This window comes from Hetaerina americana, unplaced genomic scaffold (assembly GCF_022747635.1).
Source record: "Hetaerina americana unplaced genomic scaffold, ioHetAmer1.1.p SCAF_1, whole genome shotgun sequence".
Taxonomy (NCBI): Eukaryota; Metazoa; Arthropoda; class Insecta; order Odonata; family Calopterygidae; genus Hetaerina; species Hetaerina americana.
In genome coordinates this window covers 57,061,672-57,075,174 of record NW_027286069.1, presented here as the reverse complement: position 1 = coordinate 57,075,174, position 13,503 = coordinate 57,061,672, and the positions used below count along the sequence as shown (strand labels likewise).

The 13,503-nt window shown below is 42.3% G+C and overlaps 1 protein-coding gene across 10 annotated transcripts in view; it reads left to right on the top strand.

Annotated features, from left to right (window-relative positions):
* Positions 1-13,503, top strand: part of LOC139691948 (semaphorin-1A-like) — a 693,697-nt gene that overhangs the window by 88,840 nt on the left and 591,354 nt on the right. The gene's annotated exons all lie outside the window — the stretch shown is intronic.

Genomic DNA, 13,503 nt, shown 5'->3' with positions numbered 1-13,503 from the left:
TATTACCCTCAGTGGAGCTATTTGCCAAGATTTATTGTCTTTCATATAGGCTTCGCAGACCCGTGCATCAGACCCGATAAGCCTTCGTTGATGAAAGAGAATTTGGGAAAAATGACATTTTCACCGCCTTACTTGCTCAGCATTGGCTTATAAAGAAAATCGCCTTATTTAGAACATCATCCACGTGGTATGTGTTTTGATTTGTTACGTAATCATGCGTTTGTTTTTTCCTCCTCTCTCTTACAAATTCGTTGTGTCTGTCCCATGCCTTCTGTGCCTAGAAATATTTTTCTTTGCCCAATTATGTTCAACACTTTTGCGAAAAATGTCCCCTGCTTCAATCATAAATATATTTTTCATGAGGGTGACTTCGGCACACACCTGTTATTGCTGCTTTGGAGGAATCATCCCTCACTCTTAGTTCCGGAACAGGAGCAAACCAGTAAACGGTTATTAACGGCGTCGCGAACATCCATCATCCGGTCGAGATTAAAAATGGAATAAAAGCGAGTACAAACACAGTGACCTCATCGGGAAGTAATTAATGGCGGGGAGGGCTGGCTAAGAGATGGGGTTTATGAGGAGAGAACTAATATTCCGCGTTAGCCATCGACGCGGACATAACGACAGCGAATTAAAAATACGGCGAGAGAGAGAGAGAGAGAGAAATGGGAAGAGGAAAAAACGGCATCGAGGAGCAATTAAAGCGATGCGGGCTAATCCACGCCATGCGCCGCACCAGTGCGCGGCCCCGAACGCAAATAAAATGTCGGAATCCCATTTACGCGCGATATAACTGCAAAGAAAGCGGGCGATTCGGGCGAAATTATTCGTGTTTCCGCTTCATCTCTTCCTCCTCTTTCGTTTTATGCATTGCCGTCTACCCGCTCGCTCTACTCGTCTCTCCTTTTCCCGCCGTCTCCCATTAACGCACCCCATTTTCAATTTGCCATCTTCTCTCTTCCTCATTCCCTCCAATACCTTCATCTCACCCGCTTTTCGCTGTCTCTCCCTCCGTGTCCTCCACATAATCTTTCGCCGTTCAACTGCTCTGATCTGTTATGTATGGTGTGTCGTCCTAATTTTTTACTTGAGAGGTTTCAACAGTTTGGCCTGTCATTCGTAATGCATTGTTATACGTTTTTTCTACTTCCTCGTTTTAAGTATAAATCTTTTTTGCATTTTTACGCGAAGTGAGGAGTTTACCTTAATCTTGCCGCACGAATAACGATTCGACTCCGCATTCGTGGTTTTTTATCAGCCTGTTTTAATCTTCTTCCATTCTTCTCTTCACCTTGTCCTAAGTTTTCTAACCTTTAAATAATTTAAATTCCACTCCACCTCTTTCTCTTTGCAATTTTTTTACGTCCTCGCACGTCACTCCATGTGCTGCTACGCTAATTTTTTGTCCCTATTATCCATCCCGCTTTTTTTTCTTGATGAAAAGAAATGTGAAATGTTGAGCGCGTTATTCCTTTATGGAGTCGGCGAGAGCCGCAACACACTTTCTTTTTTCGTCTTTTCCTTCTCTCCCTCCACCCTCAGTTCCCGGCCCTTATTCCCCACCACACCCCCCTCTATCTCGTTGTTTACATGCGTACTCAAAAGGGCGTGGCCGCCAAACTCAGTCAGCGCTTATAATATATTTGTGAGCAGTTGGCAAATTAAAAAAAAGAAGGAAAAGAAGAAAGAACAGTCGGCTGACAAGGAGTGTAAACGAGAAAGAAAAGGTTTCTCCATTACGGAGGAAACAAAATTTGCAAATAAGTTTTCATAATTTTTCTCGATGTTGTGCTGGAATGAAATTTTATGCTCCCTCATGCAGTCTTAAATTTTTTTTCAATGTTGAATTGTTGATAAGCACTAGAATAGCTTAATTATTGAAAATATGGTTCTGCGTTCTTTCCCTTGTAATAAATTTTGATTAAGAATAGTTCACCGTTTTAGATCAGAATTCATGTCCTAAAAAAATGCATTTTCCTTATCCCCATGTTTGAAAAACATTTTGCTCTCCTGCACGATTATTGTTGGTTTTCCTCGATTTGACGTGAAAATTACTAGCCTTATTTTCTGTAATTAGGAATAGCTCCACCTACCCAGCTATTAGCTTCTCACTTAATTGCTTTTACTGCTTATGAGTAGGCGCTATCTAATATAATTACTTATTTTGATCAGCGTGTCTTAAATTAGAGTTTCTTCATAAAATTTGACGTTAACCTGCGCGCAGATATTAATTCCATTAAAGTCATGTGTTAAGCATAATGAAAATAGCCTGAGGGCTTCAGTCAATAGTGAAACCATGGTTTTACAAGGCTTCATGGACCATTCAATGTTGTGTTGCTGCAGTAGAATAGGCAGCTGATTTCATAATTGTATGTCGTGGTGATCATGAGAAGGGGAACCTTAACATCCCTGGTATGACTTAAAGGCTGTCGTTCATTTCGACGCTTGAGGAGAAAATGGACAGGCTAGGGATTGAAATGAGTGGCTACATTCAGTAACGATAGGTATTAAGCAATTGGAATCGGCCACAGTAGCATACCTCTGTTATAGAGTGAGTTTAGCAAATTCCGGATAGATGGGTACGAAGGAGATCATTGGACGCAGCAGCATTCGAACGTTTGTCGTCTGTAAGGGAGAGGGGAATGGAATAGGCTAGATGTCCGGCGCGAATCAACTACGGAATCTGTTCGTGGGTGTTCTTTATTCTTGGCTTCGTTTTGCTCGATAAAACCAGGGTGTCTGTTAGGGAACTTTTCGTTCGATAGGTTTCGAGTGAAATATCGTCTAATTTTCTTACACGTCTACCGTAAACACTGCTTTGCTCCATAAGGTAACAATGAAGGAGGAAATTTAAAAGTACTGGACGTCTTTTCTTTGAAAACGTATGGATTCAGAAGTTCCCCAATATACCCATATTCCTCAAACACTTCGTCATTCTACTGGTATAAAAATCCAAGTATTCTTTCTCCGTACGTTTTCCGTTCAAATAAGGGTAACATAATGTGGAAATATATGTGTTAAGAACGAAGTCCTGGTAACTCGTTACCAAGTATCCATATTCGGCTGTTGCACGGTGGCTCGGCAGGCGAAATGTCTAATGCACTTTTGGATTGAGGTTAAGAAAAATTAGAGCAGATTCAGGTGAGATTTAGGTGTAAAGCTTTAATTATCTTTGGTAGACACCTTTGATGAATGTTATTTAGATTTAAAATGCAATTAATTGAGTTTGATTCATAAGGTTGAAAGTGAACAAAATAATTTTTACCTAAGTAGCTTGAAAAGTGTATCTTCTTCACTTCGTCTCAAAATAGCCAATTGTTACCCCTGTCCCTGTCACAACACGAGAATGTGGCAGACACCTGTATGGTAAATTAGAAGTAACACTTTCCACGACCGATTTTTATTTATCTACATGTATGTCATCTCCTTAAAGCTGTGAATAGCTCCGAACGGTTTGTGACCGCGGCTCTGCCACTATTTATCAATGAATTCGTGAATAATCTCGGAATTCTAAATAAATACAATGTTTTATTATGATATAATTATTTTTAATCCCTGAAAAAAGTGTTTGATTTTTATCATTGCCAAAAATTTTCGAGTATGAAAACGTAAGAGTCAGATTTTTATGGAATACCTTGTGGGCATCAATTATTTTGATTCCTCAATATCTCAATACATCTCGATTAGAGAATCGACTTTTTATCAGTTTTTATCATTTTTTTCCTTCCTAGTGATATAACCACTAAAACCAATACCAATAATTTTCAGATGTTATTATTATCAATGTTATTTGCATTCTGCTTCCTTTTGTTTATGTAGTTAGACTAGGGGAGATAGAGAGGGAGGGTAGCACTTTAGTAAACTTTTTTCGTCCCTTTTTCACTACTTAGGCATATGTAAGTTGGTATTCCTGTCAGCCAGGCGTGTTGAAGGGAGAGGGAGTAAGCAGGTTCGCCCCCTGGGCAAAAGTGAGGTTGCTTGACTGGGGTGGATGGGCATCGCTCCTCAATACCATTCCGCCCCGCCCCTTTCGACCTCCCACTCTCCTTCCTCTCTCATCAACATCTCCTCACCATTTTCCTCACCCCATATTCCGTCTGGCCTCTCAGTCTTTAGCACACAGGCTTTTTCCTAGCCAGGCAAGATGGTGGTGGCACTGTTGATGAATCTGTTTAGAGAGAACTTCCTCCAGCTTATATACCTTTAGGATTTTTCACTATCCTTGTCTTTCAACTCTCCGTTTCTCTTTTTTCCAGGAAGCAAGGAATCTGTTTCCCATACAAGTCTCAAACTGCTAGCTTTATCTTACGCTCTTTTCCTGATGCTTTTAAATTCTGCGCAAATTGTTCGTGTCATGGACTTGTGTGGAATATCTAAATATCACTGATGCGCTAGCTGGATGATTACGTATTATTTTCTTTACCCATTCGACGCACCCCTTCTTTCCACGGAGTCGCCATATTTATCCATCACTCTCCAAGAAATATAAATACATGGATGTCATCATTCAACAAAAAATCGAAGGAAATTGACGAACATGTTAAGACCCAATGAATTTCCAATTGAAAATAATCTTGATACAGCAAGGTTTAAGGTGGTAGTTCTCAACGAAGGAGTTCTGGCTAACTCGGAAGTCTCGGGACCAAAACCAGCACAGTTATCAACCCAAAGGTCGGACGCTCGCTTATATTGTGTGGCACTATCGAGAACTAAAGCATTCTCCGTTGAGTTGCCGTTTTAGGTTAACTTTAAGCCCATAATCCTGCCCTGATTTCCTGTAGGCACCTTAAATCCATATTTTAGTAAGTTCGCAGCAACACATTGGTTCACCACGAGTTTCCATTGAGTTTAAAAAAAATATATATATTCTTATTTTCCTTACTGTATTAAAATGTATAACTTACTACTTCATTTCAGTTGTATCGTTTCTATCTTGTTTTTACTAAGCGTATGCTATCATTTCATTTATATCATATTTTCCCTCTCAATTTTACCTGGCCTCTCTTGTGTAGAAGTTGTGATAAATTGAAAAATGTTGATTTTCGTCCATTCGATTTGAAAGCTGATATTGGTCTTCCCTTTATTTTCATGTGGCTATTCGTCTGAATTTCGGCACTTGTTTTCCTACAAATTTTAAGTGCGTACCGACGTGAAAGATCAGTGACAACAGGCCGGAAAGCATAACACACTCCCCTAATGACTTGAGGACACGGGCCGAGAGGGACGAGTTTCAAAATAGAATCGCAGTTCAAAATAGATTTTACTTCTTGGAAAGTCGATAGAAACATCCATGCAGGCTTTAGCTTATTTATCCTCGCTTACTTCCGTAAACGGCCTTGGATTTTATTTTGAATTACTCTTCCTTACGAAACGATTTCGACATGCTTTTACTTTGTGCGTGGCTGAGCATAGAAATTTCGTAATAAGCCCAGCATTGCAACCTCCTTAAAGCTAACCGTTAGAAATATTACCTCGGGTTTAATGCAGAATGGTGACTAATGTATGGATTGAAATGGTGAGTAGCGTCTAGGAGCTTCATTCGTTTAAGGCCTGGATTTTATTACCGCCCGATACTATATTTCGGCGACATTCCGAGGCCTACTTCTGTGCCGTACGAAGAGAACTTCAAGTACATTGCTCCATTTGTCGAATTAGATGTTAAATGAGGAGCTTTCTTAGCCTTTAGGAGGAGGAGGAGCCTTTATCCCTCTGTAGGTAACTATGTTTTATTGTATTCCTTCTGGTGTGATAGTACTTGAAACAGTGACAAGTTGCCCACTTCTATTTCAAGGCATGTTTTAATAAGGCGCAAGTATATGTATTATATTGTACACCGTCTCAATATTTATCCTTACTACCGAATTTCAGGGGTCTTACGAAATAGAATTTTGAATGCGGCCTCGAAATCTGTAGACCAATTGTTAGTCATCTCATCCATGATTTGGCCACGTTATTCTTAGATTCCCTTTAAGTGGACATGTGGTGACCTCTTACACTATACCAATGCTCCATCGGTTGGACGCCCTTTTATTGTGAGGAAATTCCATCCGACCCAGCTAGTCCGCGTCCATGCCGCAATATATTTCTCCATCCCATCTCCCTGTCCTGTTTGCTGACCCTTTATCCCTCTTGCCTTATATACACATTTTAACCCTCCTCCTTCCGTTCTCTTTCACTTGCCCTCTTCCTCCTGACTCTCGCTTCATGGGGGTTTAATCATGTTAACTGCTGCTGATTGTGCTCCACGCGTTATGAAGTTTGAGGAAATGGGAGGTTGGTTAAGGGGAATTGAGAGGGTTTCTGAAGGCAACGATGGCTCTAGAGGGGTTGTGTGGAGAGGCAGAAGCCTCATTGATGCATTCACAAAGGATGAGGAATCATGGTTTTGATCCTCAATGATATACATGTGTATATCATGGGGGTTCGGAAGGTATGGAGTAAGATTGCACTTCATTGTCGCCAACTTCAGTTCAGTTTAAGGAAAATGGAAGTGTTCAAGGGATTAAAATGACGAAAAATGGAAGAGGAGAAAGTCGAAGAATAGACAAGCATGCAGAGGATTCATTTAAAAATATACTTGCTCCCAGGCTGGCCAGTTTTTTTAAATCTTCATGATAAAATTAGTCTACTCACTATTAACTAAGAATAATTTTTTTATTATCGAGATAATTAGAGAGATAGAAAAGAAATGTATGGAGGAAAATTTTAACTAAGGCATTTTGTTATTATTTGCTACAAATTGCTGCAGTGCCTGAAAGCGAGATGGCTGAAAAGGGGAAACTTCGGAGGATGGGGTAAATCTAGAAGGTCCATGTCAGATTGATGATTTCAGTTTTTTATGGAATTTCAAATTTTTTTCTGAGATGCAAATGTATTGAAAATATAAAACCACTCGTTTCGTCGGAAGAACGATTTGATGAGGAATAATAAGAGAATTGAACACGGCAAACGATTCTTGACGGGGTCGAAGAATGAACTCGTTCGAAGAAACGGAAGAAAGAAATCACAGAAAGAGGAAACGAGGAATGGAGAGAAACAACCCCAGAATTTTATCCTCTTTCCTTCCTCTTTCCGAGCCCACCTCACCGCGGCCCGAAATCGTGATAGGGAATAGGTAGTCTTAAAGGAATGAAAGATTTCTCCCTTGGTTCCCGCTCAGATTCCGCACGCCACTGGTCGTCTGGTCCCCAGCTTTTCTCCCTTCTAAACTCACGGAGGTTGGCCCATCCCTTCTCATTGGAGACACTCCAGTTCGTGTGTGTGACCGTGGAGTAAGGAGGGAGTGGAGTTGGGGGATGCGAGGCGAGTAGAAGATGCGAGGATTAGGATAAGACTGAGGAGAGGAACGGAGTAGGGAAGGAAGGATCGGTGAAACAGAAGGTGGAGGATTATGGGATTGAATTGGTCAGGAAGAGGGGAGGAGGTGCAGTTGGGCACCTGGATGAAGAAATCCAGAGTTTGAGGAGAATCATAGGTGTGTGGAGGGAGGAGAAGGATTTAAAAGGAGACCAAGGATTTTGCGTGTAGAGGAATATGGGGAGGAGAAAAGAAAAAGATTGTGGGTGAACTACGAATGGAGAAGAAATCTAAGATGAAAAATCGTTTGAAGTATAGCACAGTTATCCAGAGAGACATAAAAGAAAAAAATTTAATGAATTTTCAAGTTAATTTAGTTTAGCGGAAGTACAAATTTGGTAGATTGAAAAATACTTACAATTGTATTCTTTCAGCGATCCGATTTTAAGAGACACAGTCGGTTTCGATATTCCATTCTATAAATTGCGTTGTTTCAATGAAGACTCTGTTTACTGATATCTTCAATTGTGTACACATTACGTTATCCTAGGTAACCTTGGGCTCTATTTAGAGATATCTCAGCCCGAAGGAGACAATTAAGTTCATAGGCCCTTTATCTCAACGGTTTCCTCTTCTGCTACTGTAATACATCAGTTGAACAGCTTAATCCACGTCTTTATTGATCGGGTCCACTCGCACGGGGTGTGTGAAGGGAGCCCATTAGCGCTGGTTCCTCCCGCGTGGCTTGTTATGTTTGAGGTAATAGTAATAACACGTTGTACATGTTCATAAAGAATTTTCGAGTGAATATGCGAGAGCGAGAGTTAATCCGCGCGGGTCTAGTAGTGCCAAAGATGTTTTAGGGGGAAATAAGTGGAGAAACGAGAGGGTACGGGTGGCGAGGTTAAGGTAGGGTAGAAGTAGAGTGCGAACGTGTGAGTGGCGAGAGGTCTGGAGAAAGAGGTAGTTGGAAGGAGGAAGAAGGGAAGGAGAGTCGGCTGAATGAGTTCGAGAGAAGAGATTAGATAATGGGGAAGAGATGGGATAATAGGAAGTAGCTAGGTGGCTCCATTGTTGTGCGCGACGAAGTTAGGCTTATTAAGGCTCCTCCTACAATTAATCACGGGACGGGATTTTCGCAGGGAAGGTTGTGGAGTTAGGGCTAAGGGGAGGCAGAAGGGTAGGAAGGGGAAACCCTCGGGCCATAATAAGCCAACTCCCGGTAAGAGTGAGAGAGAGGCCTGCTGGAAATGCCGTGCGGTTAACTCTCGCATTAGAGAAAATATCTCGCACGAAATCGACGCAAGATATACAGCCAGAGACTGTTGTTGTTTTACATCCATAATGTTCCAAAACGTCGATTTCGGGAGGGAATTCACTCTTGTAAATTAAAACAGCTGGTGGATATTGAGTCGCTTTGGCCCTATCTACGTTTTAATTAAGCAAATCTTTTGTCTTCGTTAACGTTGGGTTCAAAGGAATATTGTTGGGTTTGGTGGAAAATTAATAAATTCTTATATTTGCATAGAATAAAATGTAGAGCTTTGGATGATGTGAAAATGAGTAGCCTAAATCTAAATTATTAGCCATAAAATTGAATTAGCTTACATTCTAAAAATAGTTGAATTGACATCTCTATTACATTGGTTGATCACTCACTAAGACCGATTGTTTACTGATAGATCACTTATCAATATTCGATTACATATATTTGTTTTGTGTTTCAGATGTGAAATGATTTGTGGAGGGATTTGTGTTTGCGCAATTTGGGAGTGACGTCACAAGTCTCCACCAAACCAAAACTGCGACCGATGATGATGATGAAAGCTTTCTCATTCACGGCTCCCGCCAGCCGAAATGTCACAGAGTGGGGAGCAGTGGAAACCCACCACGCTTCAATTAGGTGCCAAAATATTTTTTCTTCGTTAGGTTTCGGGGTAAAAATATCTAATAACGATTTCGGGAAAGTAGGCTGTCCCACCACTCTGGAGTAATTAACGAATGTCAACGTTGGTGTAATACGGCCGATCTCTCTCCACGCCGTGCCTGCCTGCCGATAATATAATCCCCTTAACTGAGATTAAATCCCCAGCTCACTGGAGTGTAGGGAAAAAAAACTCCCATCGACGACAAACAAAAAAACCGCAACCACTCCAACCGGGACAATTGACGGGGAGCGTAGTTTGTGGATGGGGACAATAGTTGCGAGACAAAAAGCATGACGGGGTTAGAGTGGGGGCAATGGCGGATCGGAGGGGGGGGCTATGGGTGAAGAGATAGGGTGAAAGAAATGGCTCTAGGGGCGGGACAGAAAGAGGAGTGGAGGGGTAAAATGACGCGGTGAGATTGCAGCGTGATACGGGAGAGACTGAGAGTGAGTGAGTAAGCGAGCGAGCTGCGGATGGAGGAAGGGAGTGTGAATACATGCACGGGGGAGTAAAATGATAGGGTGCGCGCGGGGAGATGAGGGGGAGGATGAAGGCCCCGGACTAGTGGTGGTGGAGTTGTGGGGTAGGGTAAAGAGGGAGAGACTGCGAGGGTTTTAAGTAAAGAAATAGGATATGGGGAGATGGGAAGGCAGGATAAGGAAGAGAGGAGGTGGGAGGGGAATATCGAGATGCAGATAGGGTATGAGCGGAGCAGTCATGTGGTGGAGGGAGAAGGTTGGGAGCGTGCTCTGTTTGGCGTGTGGGGGATGTGCGTGTGTGTTTGGGGGAATGTGTGCTGTTTGCTCATCCTTGGCGGGCCTGAAGGAGAGGAAGGGGACTGGAAGTGTGAGTGGCGAAGAGTGGGAGGAGTCCACTGGCAGGAAAAGGGTGTGGGATATCCCAGCAACCCGCGATCCATCCCTCGTTTCATTTCCCACCCCCAACTCCCCAGTCCTCTCTGGCGATGGGGCGGCTGCAGCGGGTGGTGGTGGAGTTTGGTCATGGAAAGCGGCACGGGGAGCAATGGGAGAAGGGTTTGGGGTGGGAGGATTTTGAGGTTGTTTTCAAGCGTGTGGGAGAGGTTTGAGGGAAGGCGGGGCGAGGAGGAGGTTGGCGGAGGAAATTTAATTTGGCACCGAATGGATTTTCTGTGGCGTGTTCACCGCCGTCTAGTTTGTATTCGTGACGCAGGATGACCCATTATTGTGTTTGATGTGGCCTATCTGTACCAACCATCCTTTGCCCTTCGTCCCCACCCCCTCGACCGCTCTTCCTGCCCGACCCTCCCTCCACACCACTCGCTTTTTCTGATTCTTTTTTCCCGAGCTCGCTGACCACCCTCTCTTCCCCTCCCAGCTACCCCTGTCTCATTCCCTCATCTCCCATAACATAAATGAATTATATATCTAGTTTTATATATATATATATATATATATATATATATATATATATATATATATGTATGCACACGTGCATATATAATGCGAATTGAAGAGGGGACTATTCTAGTGTTGCATGCCAGGTTTATTCTTTAAAAAGAGGCAAGAGAACTTCCTGTACCGTTGTTGTGTTCATCCAAAACCTAATTTAAACCAGTAGATCAACAAAAAATAATGTATATATATATATATATATATATATATATTTATATATATACATATATATATTTATATATACATATATATATACATATATATATTTATATATACATATATATATATGTGTGTGTGTGTGTATGCATATGAATACACACATATACGAGGGTGGTCTGAAAAGTTTCCGAAAACTCAGAAAACTTCAGAAAAAATATCTTGTATCTTTGTTAAGTCGGAAACGTTTCAGGCCACCCATATTAGGTGATATATATCCATAACGTTGAGGGAAAAAGGGATTGAAACATGCATAAAGGACAAACACAAGGTTAATGGATAAGGTGAAAGGATGCGGATTACAAGTTGAATAAAGTATCCTTGTCCGGAGCTAGAATCGCGGGCCTTCGAACTGTTGGTCTGATGCTCTGACCATCAGACTACCAAGAAGACTCAACTACTACTGAAATCTGCGGGGTTTTATGCAACCAAGTGCCCCAATTCGTTAGCCAAGAGATTGCGCTCGGAAGCTATTTCACCCCCTGCCAAAGGAATGGACGAATACACTAGAGGAAAGAATAACAATGAAAAAACAAATGTTCTGTTTATATATATATATATATATATATGTATACAAACAGATATATATACACACATGCATAATTATATACCAAGAGACGGATATTTATTATGTATTAAATTCTCTCTTGTCCATCCTCCAAGGATTTTGAGCCAATCGTCGGCATCAGTTCTTTGTTTTTATTCCAATCTCCCGCTCCCCCGTGGGATAGAAAGGAATTTAAAACGCGGTAGAGGTGGCTTCAGGAGTCAAGAAGGGTCCAAGAGATTTTATATGCATATATGTGCGTATAAATGTGTATTGGTACTTTTGGTGCAGTTCGATTCAAGTAGGTAGTAAAAAAATACCGTGTGTTATGTTTTATGCCCTTGGATGGGTCCGTGTCCGCTGAAGCGCGAAAACACTCTCCCCAGCTCACTCGCTCCCTTTTGAGTTTTGATTAATGCAAGCTGTGCAAACAGCGATGTCTCTTTGATTAATTTTGGCATCAGCTGTCGAGTCGTTGAGAGTTTAATTAACGCGCTAGTAAATTGAAATATATGGTTGAACAAAAGCATTGAGTATTTTATTCTCAAATTCATTACCTATCTGGTAATATAATAGCTCCTTCCTGTGCTTGTTATGGACTCCATAAAGCATTATAAATCCTCTTTTTGGGACGATTAAATTCCTTCCTTGTCCACGGTAGGCTTTTATTTTCTATTGTGTGCTAGTTTTATTTCATGGAACAATTTTCAGTTGCTGAGATATTTTCATAACTTGAGTATTAATCTGCTCATTTTTATGAGTGTAAGCTCTGGAATTATTTATACGTACTTCCACCACAGGGTTATAACATACAATGAATAGATTTCAAAAATATACCAAATGATCCTTTCCAGTCATCTCTCTTAATTTGTGTCTGATGCCGAACAGAGTATTTTGTTTTGCAGACTAGCTAGTGTCAGTGTGGCACGTATTAGAAACTCCCACTCTTCCTTGTTCCTTATCCTAAGCCCCCTTCGAGATGAGCGTGGAAGGAGAAGGGCGTTATAACAGGCGAGGTATATACATGTATGTTCCTCTTAGCTCAAGGAGCTCTTTAAATCCACCCTTCCTTTCTCCCCCAGTTTCCTCTCCTGCCTTTGGTGCCATTCACCGTTCATTTCGACTGTTGTTTGCTCAGAAGTAATTCGTATCCCTCCTTGTCTAGAGCTGCCCAATTTGCCGTGCCAGTCTCATTCACTTTTCTTCTTATCCCTTCCCTTTCCCCTATCATTCCTTCTAACCTCCTCTTTTATCTTCACCCTCAAAATTTCCTCCCTCCTGTCATCTACGTCTTATTAGCCTCCTGTGCGTCTCCTTTCATTTCCCACCGCATCCAGGACTAACCCCATCCAAGCCTCCATCCCTTGGCACCCTCAGTCTCCTTCCCCCTTCGTCTCTCTTCGTTTCATGCCATTTCTCCCTCATCTCCACCTCTTTATCACCACCCGTTCACCCATTTCGTTGCTCTCTTCTCCCACCCTATCCCGATCCTCCCTGCAGTTGCGCCCTAGTCCCCGTTCCTCTTTTAGGTCCTCTGATCTTTGCAACATGGCATCGCCTGTCCTCGTGAATTATGACGGGTCCCAAGGGTTCACCCATTAGGGGGATGAGGTTGATTTAGTTTGCGACGTCTAGGGGGTGGCCCTCCATGTGGAGGGAGGTGACAGATTAGGAGAGGGGTCGGGGCGGTGTTGTAGTCGGTAGGCTCTGGAAATGCGGAGAATGGGGAGGGGAGGCGAAGAGATTTTCGAGGGAAATGCTTGCCGCTGCTGCGGTATGTCCGCGTGGCCTATGAACTTCGTCCATCCCTGATGGTGGTGAACACAGAATGGGGGGATAGAGATAGAGAACCGGCCACGCCACGTCTTTTTGCATATGTTTAGAGTCTGACACGCTCCCCCGTGCTGTGAATGCCTTAGTTTTCCTTTGCGCTGCAAGAAGCAAAGCACACATCCTTATCCCTTTCTCAGTCGCATCAAAGGTTAGTGTTATCCTTCAGTTTTCCATCGACTGTGGGGCCACCCTTCGTTGGATGGGCTACTCTATGGCCTTCTTATTCCGTTCTCTGTGCGTTTGTGTA